This window comes from Triturus cristatus, chromosome 8 (assembly GCF_964204655.1).
Source record: "Triturus cristatus chromosome 8, aTriCri1.1, whole genome shotgun sequence".
Lineage (NCBI taxonomy): Eukaryota > Metazoa > Chordata > Amphibia > Caudata > Salamandridae > Triturus > Triturus cristatus.
In genome coordinates, this window is record NC_140591.1 from 1,620,020,162 (window position 1) to 1,620,036,335 (window position 16,174).

General features: G+C 31.6%; 17 non-coding genes across 17 annotated transcripts; all 17 read right to left on the reverse strand.

Moving 5' to 3' along the window:
* Positions 1-21: 21 nt before the first annotated feature.
* Positions 22-94, reverse strand: TRNAT-CGU (transfer RNA threonine (anticodon CGU)). Its single transcript has one exon. It is a non-coding gene; the product is annotated as a tRNA-Thr (tRNA).
* Positions 95-1,040: 946 nt separating this feature from the next.
* TRNAT-AGU (transfer RNA threonine (anticodon AGU)) lies at positions 1,041-1,114 on the reverse strand. The gene has a single exon. It is a non-coding gene; the product is annotated as a tRNA-Thr (tRNA).
* A 434-nt stretch (positions 1,115-1,548) lies between these two features.
* TRNAT-CGU (transfer RNA threonine (anticodon CGU)) lies at positions 1,549-1,621 on the reverse strand. Its single transcript has one exon. It is a non-coding gene; the product is annotated as a tRNA-Thr (tRNA).
* A 2,479-nt stretch (positions 1,622-4,100) lies between these two features.
* TRNAT-AGU (transfer RNA threonine (anticodon AGU)) lies at positions 4,101-4,174 on the reverse strand. The gene has a single exon. It is a non-coding gene; the product is annotated as a tRNA-Thr (tRNA).
* Positions 4,175-4,607: 433 nt separating this feature from the next.
* Positions 4,608-4,680, reverse strand: TRNAT-CGU (transfer RNA threonine (anticodon CGU)). Its single transcript has one exon. It is a non-coding gene; the product is annotated as a tRNA-Thr (tRNA).
* A 439-nt stretch (positions 4,681-5,119) lies between these two features.
* Positions 5,120-5,193, reverse strand: TRNAT-AGU (transfer RNA threonine (anticodon AGU)). Its single transcript has one exon. It is a non-coding gene; the product is annotated as a tRNA-Thr (tRNA).
* Positions 5,194-5,627: 434 nt separating this feature from the next.
* Positions 5,628-5,700, reverse strand: TRNAT-CGU (transfer RNA threonine (anticodon CGU)). Its single transcript has one exon. It is a non-coding gene; the product is annotated as a tRNA-Thr (tRNA).
* Positions 5,701-6,138: 438 nt separating this feature from the next.
* TRNAT-AGU (transfer RNA threonine (anticodon AGU)) lies at positions 6,139-6,212 on the reverse strand. The gene has a single exon. It is a non-coding gene; the product is annotated as a tRNA-Thr (tRNA).
* Positions 6,213-7,666: 1,454 nt separating this feature from the next.
* Positions 7,667-7,739, reverse strand: TRNAT-CGU (transfer RNA threonine (anticodon CGU)). Its single transcript has one exon. It is a non-coding gene; the product is annotated as a tRNA-Thr (tRNA).
* A 439-nt stretch (positions 7,740-8,178) lies between these two features.
* Positions 8,179-8,251, reverse strand: TRNAT-CGU (transfer RNA threonine (anticodon CGU)). The gene has a single exon. It is a non-coding gene; the product is annotated as a tRNA-Thr (tRNA).
* A 439-nt stretch (positions 8,252-8,690) lies between these two features.
* Positions 8,691-8,764, reverse strand: TRNAT-AGU (transfer RNA threonine (anticodon AGU)). The gene has a single exon. It is a non-coding gene; the product is annotated as a tRNA-Thr (tRNA).
* Positions 8,765-10,218: 1,454 nt separating this feature from the next.
* On the reverse strand, positions 10,219-10,291 carry TRNAT-CGU (transfer RNA threonine (anticodon CGU)). The gene has a single exon. It is a non-coding gene; the product is annotated as a tRNA-Thr (tRNA).
* Positions 10,292-11,238: 947 nt separating this feature from the next.
* TRNAT-CGU (transfer RNA threonine (anticodon CGU)) lies at positions 11,239-11,311 on the reverse strand. The gene has a single exon. It is a non-coding gene; the product is annotated as a tRNA-Thr (tRNA).
* Positions 11,312-11,750: 439 nt separating this feature from the next.
* On the reverse strand, positions 11,751-11,823 carry TRNAT-CGU (transfer RNA threonine (anticodon CGU)). The gene has a single exon. It is a non-coding gene; the product is annotated as a tRNA-Thr (tRNA).
* Positions 11,824-13,790: 1,967 nt separating this feature from the next.
* Positions 13,791-13,863, reverse strand: TRNAT-CGU (transfer RNA threonine (anticodon CGU)). Its single transcript has one exon. It is a non-coding gene; the product is annotated as a tRNA-Thr (tRNA).
* Positions 13,864-14,810: 947 nt separating this feature from the next.
* Positions 14,811-14,883, reverse strand: TRNAT-CGU (transfer RNA threonine (anticodon CGU)). The gene has a single exon. It is a non-coding gene; the product is annotated as a tRNA-Thr (tRNA).
* A 439-nt stretch (positions 14,884-15,322) lies between these two features.
* Positions 15,323-15,396, reverse strand: TRNAT-AGU (transfer RNA threonine (anticodon AGU)). Its single transcript has one exon. It is a non-coding gene; the product is annotated as a tRNA-Thr (tRNA).
* Positions 15,397-16,174: the final 778 nt, after the last annotated feature.

A 16,174-nucleotide genomic window follows, 5' to 3' on the forward strand; every position in this document is an offset into this window, starting at 1 on the left:
TACATGTAAGGACCAATAATAAGGTGCTGCTGAGATTTGAACTCAGGATTTCCTGTTTACGAGACAGGCGCTTTAACCACTTAGCCACAGCACCTAATTTAGTGATACAGAAGGGATCATTAATTTAGTATTGGTGATCAAATTCTGTGCCTGTGTTAAAGTGTCTTAATATGTATTCTAATGTTAAACAAGCAAGGAGTCCTAATCTGTAAACAAGAATACCTATGTTGTATTAAAAAAGAACACATTTTAAACTCAATCCCATATTTTGAATAGTTTATAAATAAGTGTTTTACAAATATTCATCAATATTGCTCAAATCTAGGGTCATATTTCATCTGCCTCTTGCTCATTGAAATACCTTTTTAATTTTGCAATCACAGTATTGTTACTATAATATTGAAAACACTTTCAGTTTTTATTAGGTTTAAGATGATCTGTTCAACCGAAAGATAAATCAGACTTTTCTAATTTAATTGAATCGCAGGACGACTTAATGAAAATAATTTTTTATTTAAGAATGAGGAAAGCAAGGGACTGCTGAGATTTGAACTCAGGATCTCCTGTTTACTAGACAGGCGCTTTAACCAGCTAAGCCACAGCACCCTCTTGAAAATGCTTTAAGGAACAGTTTGCCATATGGTGTTCAAGAGAAACCTGAGTTTTTCACTTTCATAATCATTTCTCAGTTCAGAAAACGCACTACTCAAATAGTTTAGACGAGAATACTGATCCTATTCATAAACACCTCATTGATATATTGCTTATCCTGTTCATAAATGTTTTAATCATGCCTTCTTTAAGAATGAATTACTTGAATTCAACTCTAGAATGATTTTTTATCTCTCTTTTGCTCTTTGTCACTCTTTTTTCCCTTTTTCATTCAAAGCATTACTTTGAAAATCTTCACAATACCACGTTTTTTTGTTTTTCAATTTAAGATGACCCATTCTAATGTTCACAGAACAACACTTTTCTTTTTAAAATGTATTAAACATTTGCGTGATGAAAATTATTTTTACATGTAAGGACCAATAATAAGGTGCTGCTGAGATTTGAACTCAGGATCTCCTGTTTACTAGACAGGCGCTTTAACCAGCTAAGCCACAGCACCCTCTTGAAAATGCTTTAAGGAACAGTTTGCCATATGGTGTTCAAGAGACTCCTGAGTTTTTCACTTTCATAATCATTTCTCAGTTCAGAAAACGCTCTACTCAACTACTTTAGACGAGGATACTGATCCTATTGATAAACACCTCATTGATATATTGCTTATCCTGTTCATAAATGTTTTAATTATGCCTTCTTTAAGAATGCTTTACTTGATTTCAACTCTAGAATGATTTTTTATTTCTATTTTGCTCTTTGTCACTCTTTTTTCCGTTTTTCATTCAAAGCATTACTTTGAAAATCTTCACAATACCATGTTTTTTAGTTTTTCAATTTAAGATGACCCATTCTAATGTTCACAGAACAGCACTTTTCTTTTTAAAATGTATTAAACATTTGCGTGATGAAAATAATTTTTACATGTAAGGACCAATAATAAGGTGCTGCTGAGATTTGAACTCAAGATTTCCTGTTTACGAGACAGGCGCTTTAACCACTTAGCCACAGCACCTATTTTAGGGATACAGAAGGGATCATTAATTTAGTATTGGTGATCAAATTCTGTGCCTGTGTTAAAGTGTCTTAATATGTATTCTAATGTTAAACAAGCAAGGATTCCTAATCTGTAAACAAGAATAGCTATGTTGTATTACAAAAGAACACATTTTAAACTCAATCCCATATTTTGAATAGTTCATAAATAAGTGTTTTACATATATTCATCAATATTGCTCAAATCTAGGGTTATATTTCATCTGCCTCTTGCTCATTGAAATACCTTTTTGATTTTTGCAATCACAGTATTGTTACTATAATATTGAAAACACTTTCAGTTTTTATTAGGTTTAAGATGATCTGTTCAACCGAAAGATAAATCAGACTTTTCTAATTTAATTGAATCGCAGGATGACTTAATGAAAATAATTTTTTATTTAAGAATGAGGAAAGCAAGGCACTGCTACGATTTGAACTCAGGATCTCCTGTTTACTAGACAGGTGCTTTAACCAGCTAAGCCACAGCACCCTTTTGAAAATGCTTTAAGGAACAGTTTGCCATATGGTGTTCAAGAGAATCCTGAGTTTTTCACTTTCAAAATCATTTCTCAGTTCAGAAAACGCACTACTCAAATAGTTTAGACGAGAATACTGATCCTATTCATAAACACCTCATTGATATATTGCTTATCCTGTTCATAAATGTTTTAATCATGCCTTCTTTAAGAATGCATTACTTGAATTCAACTCTAGAATGATTTTTTATCTCTCTTTTGCTCTTTGTCACTCTTTTTTCCCCTTTTCATTCAAAGCATTACTTTGAAAATCTTAACAATACCACGTTTTTTTGTTTTTCAATTTAAGATGACCCATTCTAATGTTCACTGAACAACACTTTTCTTTTTAAAATGTATTAAACATTTGCGTGATGAAAATTATTTTTACGTGTAAGGACCAATAATACGGTGCTGCTGAGATTTGAACTCAGGATTTCCTGGTTACGAGACGGGTGCTTTAACCACTTAGCCACAGCACCTATTTTAGTGATACAGAAGGGATCATTCATTTAGTATTGGTGATCAAATTCTGTGCCTGTGTTAAAGTGTCTTAATAAGAATTCTAATGTTAAACAAGCAAGGATTCCTAATCTGTAAACAAGAATAGCTATGTTGTATTAAAAAAGAACACATTTTAAACTCAATCCCATATTTTGAATAGTTCATAAATAAGTGTTTTACATATATTCATCAATATTGCTCAAATCTAGGGTTATATTTCATCTGCCTCTTGCTCATTGAAATACCTTTTTGATTTTTGCAATCACAGTATTGTTACTATAATATTGAAAACACTTTCAGTTTTTATTAGGTTTAAGATGATCTGTTCAACCGAAAAATAAATCAGACTTTTCTAATTTAATTGAATCGCAGGACGAATTAATGAAAATAGTTTTTTATTTAAGAATGAGGAAAGCAAGGGACTGCTGAAATTTGAACTCAGGATCTCCTGTTTACTAGACAGGTGATTTAACCAGCTAAGCCACAGCACCCTCTTGAATATGCTTTAAGGAACAGTTTGCCATATGGTGTTCAAGAGAATCCTGAGTTTTTCACTTTCATAATCATTTCTCAGTTCAGAAAACGCTCTACTCAAATAGTTTAGACGAGGATACTGATCCTATTCATAAACACCTCATTGATATATTGCTTATCCTGTTCATAAATGTTTTAATTATGCCTTCTTTAAGAATGCATTACTTGATTTCAACTCTAGAATGATTTTTCATCTCTATTTTGCTCTTTGTCACTCTTTTTTCCCTTTTTCATTCAAAGCATTACTTTGAAAATCTTCACAATACCACGTTTTTTAGTTTTTCAATTTAAGATGACCCATTCTAATGTTCACAGAACAACACTTTTCTTTTTAAAATGTATTAAACATTTGCGTGATGAAAATTATTTTTACATGTAAGGACCAATAATAAGGTGCTGCAGAGATTTGAACTCAGGATTTCCTGTTTACGAGCCAGGCGCTTTAACCACTTAGCCACAGCACCTATTTTAGTGCTAGAGAAGGGATCATTAATTTAGTATTGGTGATCAACTTCTGTGCCTGTGTTAAAGTGTCTTAATATGTATTCTAATGTTAAACAAGCAAGGATTCCTAATCTGTAAACAAGAATAGCTATGTTGTATTAAAAAAGAACACATTTTAAACTCAATCCCATATTTTGAATAGTTTATAAATAAGTGTTTTACATATATTCATCAATATTGCTCAAATCTAGGGTTATATTTCATCTGCCTCTTGCTCATTGAAATACCTTTTTGATTTTTGCAATCACAGTATTGTTACTATAATATTGAAAACACTTTCAGTTTTTATTAGGTTTAAGATGATCTGTTCAACCAAAAGATAAATCGAACTTTTCTAATTGAATTGAATCGCAGGACGACTTAATGAAAATAGTTTTTTATTTAAGAATGAGGAAAGCAAGGCACTGCTGAGATTTGAACTCAGGATCTCCTGTTTACTAGACAGGCGCTTTAACCAGCTAAGCCACAGCACCCTTTTGAAAATGCTTTAAGGAACAGTTTGCCATATGGTGTTCAAGAGAAACATGAGTTTTTCACTTTCATAATCATTTCTCAGTTCAGAAAACGCACTACTCAAATAGTTTAGACGAGGATACTGATCCTATTGATAAACACCTCATTGATATATTGCTTATCCTGTTCATAAATGTTTTAATTATGCCTTCTTTAAGAATGCATTACTCGAATTCAACTCTAGAATGATTTTTTATCTCTATTTTGCTCTTTGTAACTCTTTTTTCCCTTTTTCATTCAAAGCATTACTTTGAAAATCTTCACAATACTACGTTTTTTGTTTTTCAATTTAAGATGACCCATTCTAATGTTCACAGAACAACACTTTTCTTTTTAAAATGTATTAAACATTTGCGTGATGAAAATTATTTTTACATGTAAGGACCAATAATAAGGTGCTGCTGAGATTTGAACTCAGGATTTCCTGTTTACGAGACAGGCGCTTTAACCACTTAGCCACAGCACCTATTTTAGTGATACAGAAGGGATCATTAATTTAGTATTGGTGATCAAATTCTGTGCCTGTGTTAAAGTGTCTTAATATGTATTCTAATGTTAAACAAGCAAGGATTCCTAATCTGTAAACAAGAATAGCTATGTTGTATTAAAAAAGAACACATTTTAAACTCAATCCCATATTTTGAATAGTTTATAAATAAGTGTTTTACATATATTCATCAATATTGCTCAAATCTAGGGTCATATTTCATCTGCCTCTTGCTCATTGAAATACCTTTTTGATTTTTGCAATCACAGTATTGTTACTATAATATTGAAAACACTTTCAGTTTTTATTAGGTTTAAGATGATCTGTTCAACCAAAAGATAAATCGAACTTTTCTAATTGAATTGAATCGCAGGACGACTTAATGAAAATAGTTTTTTATTTAAGAATGAGGAAAGCAAGGCACTGCTGAGATTTGAACTCAGGATCTCCTGTTTACTAGACAGGCGCTTTAACCAGCTAAGCCACAGCACCCTTTTGAAAATGCTTTAAGGAACAGTTTGCCATATGGTGTTCAAGAGAAACCTGAGTTTTTCACTTTCATAATCATTTCTCAGTTCAGAAAACGCACTACTCAAATAGTTTAGACGAGGATACTGATCCTATTGATAAACACCTCATTGATATATTGCTTATCCTGTTCATAAATGTTTTAATTATGCCTTCTTTAAGAATGCATTACTTGAATTCAACTCTAGAATGATTTTTTATCTCTATTTTGCTCTTTGTCACTCTTTTTTCCCTTTTTCATTCAAAGCATTACTTTGAAAATCTTCACAATACCACGTTTTTTTGATTTTCAATTTAAGATGACCCATTCTAATGTTCACAGAACAACACTTTTCTTTTTAAAATGTATTAAACATTTGCGTGATGAAAATTATTTTTACATGTAAGGACCAATAATAAGGTGCTGCTGAGATTTGAACTCAGGATTTCCTGTTTACGAGACAGGCGCTTTAACCACTTAGCCACAGCACCTATTTTAGTGATACAGAAGGGATCATTAATTTAGTATTGGTGATCAAATTCTGTGCCTGTGTTAAAGTGTCTTAATATGTAGTCTAATGTTAAACAAGCAAGGATTCCTAATCTGTAAACAAGAATAGCTATGTTGTATTACAAAAGAACACATTTTAAACTCAATCCCATATTTTGAATAGTTCATAAATAAGTGTTTTACATATATTCATCAATATTGCTCAAATCTAGGGTTATATTTCATCTGCCTCTTGCTCATTGAAATACCTTTTTGATTTTGCAATCACAGTATTGTTACTATAATATTGAAAACACTTTCAGTTTTTATTAGGTTTAAGATGATCTGTTCAACCGAAAGATAAATCAGACTTTTCTAATTTAATTGAATCGCAGGACGAATTAATGAAAATACTTTTTTATTTAAGAATGAGGAAAGCAAGGCACTGCTGAGATTTGAACTCAGGATCTCCTGTTTACTAGACAGGCGCTTTAACCAGCTAAGCCACAGCACCCTTTTGAAAAAGCTTTAAGGAACAGTTTGCCATATGGTGTTCAAGAGAAACCTGAGTTTTTCACTTTCATAATCATTTGTCAGTTCAGTAAACGCACTACTCAAATAGTTTAGACGAGGATACTGATCCTATTGATAAACACCTCATTGATATATTGCTTATCCTGTTCATAAAAGTTTTAATTATGCCTTCTTTAAGAGTGCATTGCTTGAATTCAACTCTAGAATGATTTTTTATCTCTATTTTGCTCTTTGTCACTCCTTTTTCCCTTTTTCATTCAAAGCATTACTTTGAAAATCTTAACAATACCACGTTTTTTTGTTTTTCAATTTAAGATGACCCATTCTAATGTTCACTGAACAACACTTTTCTTTTTAAAATGTATTAAACATTTGCGGGATGAAAATTATTTTTACATGTAAGGACCAATAATAAGGTGCTGCTGAGATTTGAACTCAGGATTACCTGGTTACGAGACAAGTGCTTTAACCACTTAGCCACAGCACCTATTTTAGTGATACAGAAGGGATCATTCATTTAGTATTGGTGATCAAATTCTGTGCCTGTGTTAAAGTGTCTTAATAAGTATTCTAATGTTAAACAAGCAAGGATTCCTAATCTGTAAACAAGAATAGCTATGTTGTATTAAAAAAGAACACATTTTAAACTCAATCCCATATTTTGAATAGTTCATACATAAGTGTTTAACATATATTCATCAATATTGCTAAAATCTAGGGTTATATTTCATCTGCCTCTTGCTCATTGAAATACCTTTTTGATTTTTGCAATCACAGTATTGTTACTATAATATTGAAAACACTTTCAGTTTTTATTAGGTTTAAGATGATCTGTTCAACCGAAAAATAAATCAGACTTTTCTAATTTAATTGAATCGCAGGACGAATTAATGAAAATAGTTTTTTATTTAAGAATGAGGAAAGCAAGGGACTGCTGAAATTTGAACTCAGGATCTCCTGTTTACTAGACAGGTGCTTTAACCAGCTAAGCCACAGCACCCTCTTGAACATGCTTTAAGGAACAGTTTGCCATATGGTGTTCAAGAGAATCCTGAGTTTTTCACTTTCATAATCATTTCTCAGTTCAGAAAACGCTCTACTCAAATAGTTTAGACGAGGATACTGATCCTATTCATAAACACCTCATTGATATATTGCTTATCCTGTTCATAAATGTTTTAATTATGCCTTCTTTAAGAATGCATTACTTGATTTCAACTCTAGAATGATTTTTCATCTCTATTTTGCTCTTTGTCACTCTTTTTTCCCTTTTTCATTCAAAGCATTACTTTGAAAATCTTCACAATACCACGTTTTTTAGTTTTTCAATTTAAGATGACCCATTCTAATGTTCACAGAACAACACTTTTCTTTTTAAAATGTATTAAACATTTGCGTGATGAAAATTATTTTTACATGTAAGGACCAATAATAAGGTGCTGCAGAGATTTGAACTCAGGATTTCCTGTTTACGAGACAGGCGCTTTAACCACTTAGCCACAGCACCTACTTTAGTGCTACAGAAGGGATCATTAATTTAGTATTGGTGATCAACTTCTGTGCCTGTGTTAAAGTGTCTTAATATGTATTCTAATGTTAAACAAGCAAGGATTCCTAATCTGTAAACAAGAATAGCTATGTTGTATTAAAAAAGAACACATTTTAAACTCAATCCCATATTTTGAATAGTTTATAAATAAGTGTTTTACATATATTCATCAATATTGCTCAAATCTAGGGTCATATTTCATCTGCCTCTTGCTCATTGAAATACCTTTTTGATTTTTGCAATCACAGTATTGTTACTATAATATTGAAAACACTTTCAGTTTTTATTAGGTTTAAGATGATCTGTTCAACCAAAAGATAAATCGAACTTTTCTAATTGAATTGAATCGCAGGACGACTTAATGAAAATAGTTTTTTATTTAAGAATGAGGAAAGCAAGGCACTGCTGAGATTTGAACTCAGGATTTCCTGTTTACGAGACAGGCGCTTTAACCACTTAGCCACAGCACCTACTTTAGTGCTACAGAAGGGATCATTAATTTAGTATTGGTGATCAACTTCTGTGCCTGTGTTAAAGTGTCTTAATATGTATTCTAATGTTAAACAAGCAAGGATTCCTAATCTGTAAACAAGAATAGCTATGTTGTATTACAAAATAACACATTTTAAACTCAATCCCATATTTTGAATAGTTCATAAATAAGTGTTTTACATATATTCATCAATAGTGCTCAAATCTAGGGTTATATTTCATCTGCCTCTTGCTCATTGAAATACCTTTTTGATTTTTGCAATCACAGTATTGTTACTATAATATTGAAAACACTTTCAGTTTTTATTAGCTTTAAGATGATCTGTTCAACCGAAAGATAAATCAGACTTTTCTAATTTAATTGAATCGCAGGACGAATTAATGAAAATAATTTTTTATTTAAGAATGAGGAAAGCAAGGCACTGCTGAGATTTGAACTCAGGATCTCCTGTTCACTAGACAGGCGCTTTAACCAGCTAAGCCACAGCACCCTTTTGAAAAAGCTTTAAGGAACAGTTTGCCATATGGTGTTCAAGAGAAACCTGAGTTTTTCACTTTCATAATCATTTGTAAGTTCAGTAAACGCACTACTCAAATAGTTTAGACGAGTATACTGATCCTATTGATAAACACCTCATTGATATATTGCTTATCCTGTTCATAAAAGTTTTAATTATGCCTTCTTTAAGAGTGCATTGCTTGAATTCAACTCTAGAATGATTTTTTATCTCTATTTTGCTCTTTGTCACTCCTTTTTCCCTTTTTCATTCAAAGCATTACTTTGAAAATCTTAACAATACCACGTTTTTTTGTTTTTCAATTTAAGATGACCCATTCTAATGTTCACTGAACAACACTTTTCTTTTTAAAATGTATTAAACATTTGCGGGATGAAAATTATTTTTACATGTAAGGACCAATAATAAGGTGCTGCTGAGATTTGAACTCAGGATTTCCTGGTTACGAGACAGGTGTTTTAACCACTTAGCCACAGCACCTATTTTAGTGATACAGAAGGGATCATTCATTTAGTATTGGTGATCAAATTCTGTGCCTGTGTTAAAGTGTCTTAATAAGTATTCTAATGTTAAACAAGCAAGGATTCCTAATCTGTAAACAAGAATAGCTATGTTGTATTAAAAAAGAACACATTTTAAACTCAATCCCATATTTTGAATAGTTCATAAATAAGTGTTTTACATATATTCATCAATATTGCTAAAATCTAGGGTTATATTTCATCTGCCTCTTGCTCATTGAAATACCTTTTTGATTTTTGCAATCACAGTATTGTTACTATAATATTGAAAACACTTTCAGTTTTTATTAGGTTTAAGATGATCTGTTCAACCGAAAAATAAATCAGACTTTTCGAATTTAATTGAATCGCAGGACGAATTAATGAAAATAGTTTTTTATTTAAGAATGAGGAAAGCAAGGGACTGCTGAAATTTGAACTCAGGATCTCCTGTTTACTAGACAGGTGCTTTAACCAGCTAAGCCACAGCACCCTCTTGAACATGCTTTAAGGAACAGTTTGCCATATGGTGTTCAAGAGAATCCTGAGTTTTTCACTTTCATAATCATTTCTCAGTTCAGAAAACACTCTACTCAAATAGTTTAGATGAGGATACTGATCCTATTCATAAACACCTCATTGATATATTGCTTATCCTGTTCATAAATGTTTTAATTATGCCTTCTTTAAGAATGCATTACTTGATTTCAACTCTAGAATGATTTTTCATCTCTATTTTGCTCTTTGTCACTCTTTTTTCCCTTTTTCATTCAAAGCATTACTTTGAAAATCTTCACAATACCACGTTTTTTAGTTTTTCAATTTAAGATGACCCATTCTAATGTTCACAGAACAACACTTTTCTTTTTAAAATGTATTAAACATTTGCGTGATGAAAATTATTTTTACATGTAAGGACCAATAATAAGGTGCTGCAGAGATTTGAACTCAGGATTTCCTGTTTACGAGACAGGCGCTTTAACCACTTAGCCACAGCACCTACTTTAGTGCTACAGAAGGGATCATTAATTTAGTATTGGTGATCAACTTCTGTGCCTGTGTTAAAGTGTCTTAATATGTATTCTAATGTTAAACAAGCAAGGATTCCTAATCTGTAAACAAGAATAGCTATGTTGTATTAAAAAAGAACACATTTTAAACTCAATCCCATATTTTGAATAGTTTATAAATAAGTGTTTTACATATATTTATCAATATTGCTCAAATCTAGGGTCATATTTCATCTGCCTCTTGCTCATTGAAATACCTTTTTGATTTTTGCAATCACAGTATTGTTACTATAATATTGAAAACACTTTCAGTTTTTATTAGGTTTAAGATGATCTCTTCAACCAAAAGATAAATCGAACTTTTCTAATTGAATTGAATCGCAGGACGACTTAATGAAAATAGTTTTTTATTTAAGAATGAGGAAAGCAAGGCACTGCTGAGATTTGAACTCAGGATCTCCTGTTTACTAGACAGGCGCTTTAACCAGCTTCGCCACAGCACCCTTTTGAAAATGCTTTAAGGAACAGTTTGCCATATGGTGTTCAAGAGAAACCTGAGTTTTTCACTTTCATAATCATTTCTCAGTTCAGAAAACGCTCTACTCAAATAGTTTAGACGAGGATACTGATCCTATTCATAAACACCTCATTGATATATTGCTTATCCTGTTCATAAATGTTTTAATTATGCCTTCTTTAAGAATGCATTACTTGATTTCAACTCTAGAATGATTTTTCATCTCTATTTTGCTCTTTGTCACTCTTTTTTCCCTTTTTCATTCAAAGCATTACTTTGAAAATCTTCACAATACCACGTTTTTTAGTTTTTCAATTTAAGATGACCCATTCTAATGTTCACAGAACAACACTTTTCTTTTTAAAATGTATTAAACATTTGCGTGATGAAAATTATTTTTACATGTAAGGACCAATAATAAGGTGCTGCAGAGATTTGAACTCAGGATTTCCTGTTTACGAGACAGGCGCTTTAACCACTTAGCCACAGCACCTACTTTAGTGCTACAGAAGGGATCATTAATTTAGTATTGGTGATCAACTTCTGTGCCTGTGTTAAAGTGTCTTAATATGTATTCTAATGTTAAACAAGCAAGGATTCCTAATCTGTAAACAAGAATAGCTATGTTGTATTAAAAAAGAACACATTTTAAACTCAATCCCATATTTTGAATAGTTTATAAATAAGTGTTTTACATATATTCATCAATATTGCTCAAATCTAGGGTCATATTTCATCTGCCTCTTGCTCATTGAAATACCTTTTTGATTTTTGCAATCACAGTATTGTTACTATAATATTGAAAACACTTTCAGTTTTTATTAGGTTTAAGATGATCTGTTCAACCAAAAGATAAATCGAACTTTTCTAATTGAATTGAATCGCAGGACGACTTAATGAAAATAGTTTTTTATTTAAGAATGAGGAAAGCAAGGCACTGCTGAGATTTGAACTCAGGATTTCCTGTTTACGAGACAGGCGCTTTAACCACTTAGCCACAGCACCTACTTTAGTGCTACAGAAGGGATCATTAATTTAGTATTGGTGATCAACTTCTGTGCCTGTGTTAAAGTGTCTTAATATGTATTCTAATGTTAAACAAGCAAGGATTCCTAATCTGTAAACAAGAATAGCTATGTTGTATTACAAAATAACACATTTTAAACTCAATCCCATATTTTGAATAGTTCATAAATAAGTGTTTTACATATATTCATCAATAGTGCTCAAATCTAGGGTTATATTTCATCTGCCTCTTGCTCATTGAAATACCTTTTTGATTTTTGCAATCACAGTATTGTTACTATAATATTGAAAACACTTTCAGTTTTTATTAGCTTTAAGATGATCTGTTCAACCGAAAGATAAATCAGACTTTTCTAATTTAATTGAATCGCAGGACGAATTAATGAAAATAATTTTTTATTTAAGAATGAGGAAAGCAAGGCACTGCTGAGATTTGAAATCAGGATCTCCTGTTCACTAGACAGGCGCTTTAACCAGCTAAGCCACAGCACCCTTTTGAAAAAGCTTTAAGGAACAGTTTGCCATATGGTGTTCAAGAGAAACCTGAGTTTTTCACTTTCATAATCATTTGTAAGTTCAGTAAACGCACTACTCAAATAGTTTAGACGAGTATACTGATCCTATTGATAAACACCTCATTGATATATTGCTTATCCTGTTCATAAAAGTTTTAATTATGCCTTCTTTAAGAGTGCATTGCTTGAATTCAACTCTAGAATGATTTTTTATCTCTATTTTGCTCTTTGTCACTCCTTTTTCCCTTTTTCATTCAAAGCATTACTTTGAAAATCTTAACAATACCACGTTTTTTTGTTTTTCAATTTAAGATGACCCATTCTAATGTTCACTGAACAACACTTTTCTTTTTAAAATGTATTAAACATTTGCGGGATGAAAATTATTTTTACATGTAAGGACCAATAATAAGGTGCTGCTGAGATTTGAACTCAGGATTTCCTGGTTACGAGACAGGTGTTTTAACCACTTAGCCACAGCACCTATTTTAGTGATACAGAAGGGATCATTCATTTAGTATTGGTGATCAAATTCTGTGCCTGTGTTAAAGTGTCTTAATAAGTATTCTAATGTTAAACAAGCAAGGATTCCTAATCTGTAAACAAGAATAGCTATGTTGTATTAAAAAAGAACACATTTTAAACTCAATCCCATATTTTGAATAGTTCATAAATAAGTGTTTTACATATATTCATCAATATTGCTAAAATCTAGGGTTATATTTCATCTGCCTCTTGCTCATTGAAATACCTTTTTGATTTTTGCAATCACAGTATTGTTACTATAATATTGAAAACACTTTCAGTTTTTATTAGGTTTAAGATGATCTGTTCAACCGAAAAATAAATCAGACTTTTCGAATTTAATTGAATCGCAGGACGAATTAATGAAAATAGTTTTTTATTTAAGAATGAGGAAAGCAAGGGACTGCTGAAATTTGAACTCAGGATCTCCTGTTTACTAGACAGGTGCTTTAACCAGCTAAGCCACAGCACCCTCTTGAACATGCTTTAAGGAACAGTTTGCCATATGGTGTTCAAGAGAATCCTGAGTTTTTCACTTTCATAATCATTTCTCAGTTCAGAAAACACTCTACTCAAATAGTTTAGACGAGGATACTGATCCTATTCATAAACACCTCATTGATATATTGCTTATCCTGTTCATAAATGTTTTAATTATGCCTTCTTTAAGAATGCATTACTTGATTTCAACTCTAGAATGATTTTTCATCTCTATTTTGCTCTTTGTCACTCTTTTTTCCCTTTTTCATTCAAAGCATTACTTTGAAAATCTTCACAATACCACGTTTTTTAGTTTTTCAATTTAAGATGACCCATTCTAATGTTCACAGAACAACACTTTTCTTTTTAAAATGTATTAAACATTTGCGTGATGAAAATTATTTTTACATGTAAGGACCAATAATAAGGTGCTGCAGAGATTTGAACTCAGGATTTCCTGTTTACGAGACAGGCGCTTTAACCACTTAGCCACAGCACCTACTTTAGTGCTACAGAAGGGATCATTAATTTAGTATTGGTGATCAACTTCTGTGCCTGTGTTAAAGTGTCTTAATATGTATTCTAATGTTAAACAAGCAAGGATTCCTAATCTGTAAACAAGAATAGCTATGTTGTATTAAAAAAGAACACATTTTAAACTCAATCCCATATTTTGAATAGTTTATAAATAAGTGTTTTACATATATTTATCAATATTGCTCAAATCTAGGGTCATATTTCATCTGCCTCTTGCTCATTGAAATACCTTTTTGATTTTTGCAATCACAGTATTGTTACTATAATATTGAAAACACTTTCAGTTTTTATTAGGTTTAAGATGATCTCTTCAACCAAAAGATAAATCGAACTTTTCTAATTGAATTGAATCGCAGGACGACTTAATGAAAATAGTTTTTTATTTAAGAATGAGGAAAGCAAGGCACTGCTGAGATTTGAACTCAGGATCTCCTGTTTACTAGACAGGCGCTTTAACCAGCTTCGCCACAGCACCCTTTTGAAAATGCTTTAAGGAACAGTTTGCCATATGGTGTTCAAGAGAAACCTGAGTTTTTCACTTTCATAATCATTTCTCAGTTCAGAAAACGCACTACTCAAATAGTTTAGACGAGGATACTGATCCTATTGATAAACACCTCATTGATATATTGCTTATCCTGTTCATAAATGTTTTAATTATGCCTTCTTTAAGAATGCATTACTTGAATTCAACTCTAGAATGATTTTTTATCTCTATTTTGCTCTTTGTCACTCTTTTTTCCCTTTTTCATTCAAAGCATTACTTTGAAAATCTTCACAATACCACGTTTTTTTGTTTTTCAATTTAAGATGACCCATTCTAATGTTCACAGAACAACACTTTTCTTTTTAAAATGTATTAAACATTTGCGTGATGAAAATTATTTTTACATGTAAGGACCAATAATAAGGTGCTGCTGAGATTTGAACTCAGGATTTCCTGTTTACGAGACAGGCGCTTTAACCACTTAGCCACAGCACCTATTTTAGTGATACAGAAGGGATCATTAATTTAGTATTGGTGATCAAATTCTGTGCCTGTGTTAAAGTGTCTTAATATGTATTCTAATGTTAAACAAGCAAGGATTCCTAATCTGTAAACAAGAATAGCTATGTTGTATTAAAAAAGAACACATTTTAAACTCAATCCCATATTTTGAATAGTTTATAAATAAGTGTTTTACATATATTCATCAATATTGCTCAAATCTAGGGTCATATTTCATCTGCCTCTTGCTCATTGAAATACCTTTTTGATTTTTGCAATCACAGTATTGTTACTATAATATTGAAAACACTTTCAGTTTTTATTAGGTTTAAGATGATCTGTTCAACCAAAAGATAAATTGAACTTTTCTAATTGAATTGAATCGCAGGACGACTTAATGAAAATAGTTTTTTATTTAAGAATGAGGAAAGCAAGGAACTGCTGAGATTTGAACTCAGGATCTCCTGTTTACTAGACAGGCGCTTTAACCAGCTAAGCCACAGCACCATTTTGAAAATGCTTTAAGGAACAGTTTGCCATATGGTGTTCAAGAGAAACCTGAGTTTTTCACTTTCATAATCATTTCTCAGTTCAGAAAACGCACTACTCAAATAGTTTAGACGAGGATACTGATCCTATTGATAAACACCTCATTGATATATTGCTTATCCTGTTCATAAATGTTTTAATTATGCCTTCTTTAAGAATGCATTACTTGAATTCAACTCTAGAATGATTTTTTATCTCTATTTTGCTCTTTGTCACTCTTTTTTCCCTTTTTCATTCAAAGCATTACTTTGAAAATCTTCACAATACCACGTTTTTTTGTTTTTCAATTTAAGATGACCCATTCTAATGTTCACAGAACAACACTTTTCTTTTTAAAATGTATTAAACATTTGCGTGATGAAAATTATTTTTACATGTAAGGACCAATAATAAGGTGCTGCTTAGATTTGAACTCAGGATTTCCTGTTTACGAGACAGGCGCTTTAACCACTTAGCCACAGCACCTATTTCAGTGATACAGAAGGGATCATTAATTTAGTATTGGTGATCAAATTCTGTGCCTGTGTTAAAGTGTCTTAATATGTAGTCTAATGTTAAACAAGCAAGGATTCCTAATCTGTAAACAAGAATAGCTATGTTGTATTACAAAAGAACACATTTTAAACTCAATCCCATATTTTGAATAGTTCATAAATAAGTGTTTTACATATATTCATCAATATTGCTCAAATCTAGGGTTATATTTCATCTGCCTCTTGCTCATTGAAATACCTTT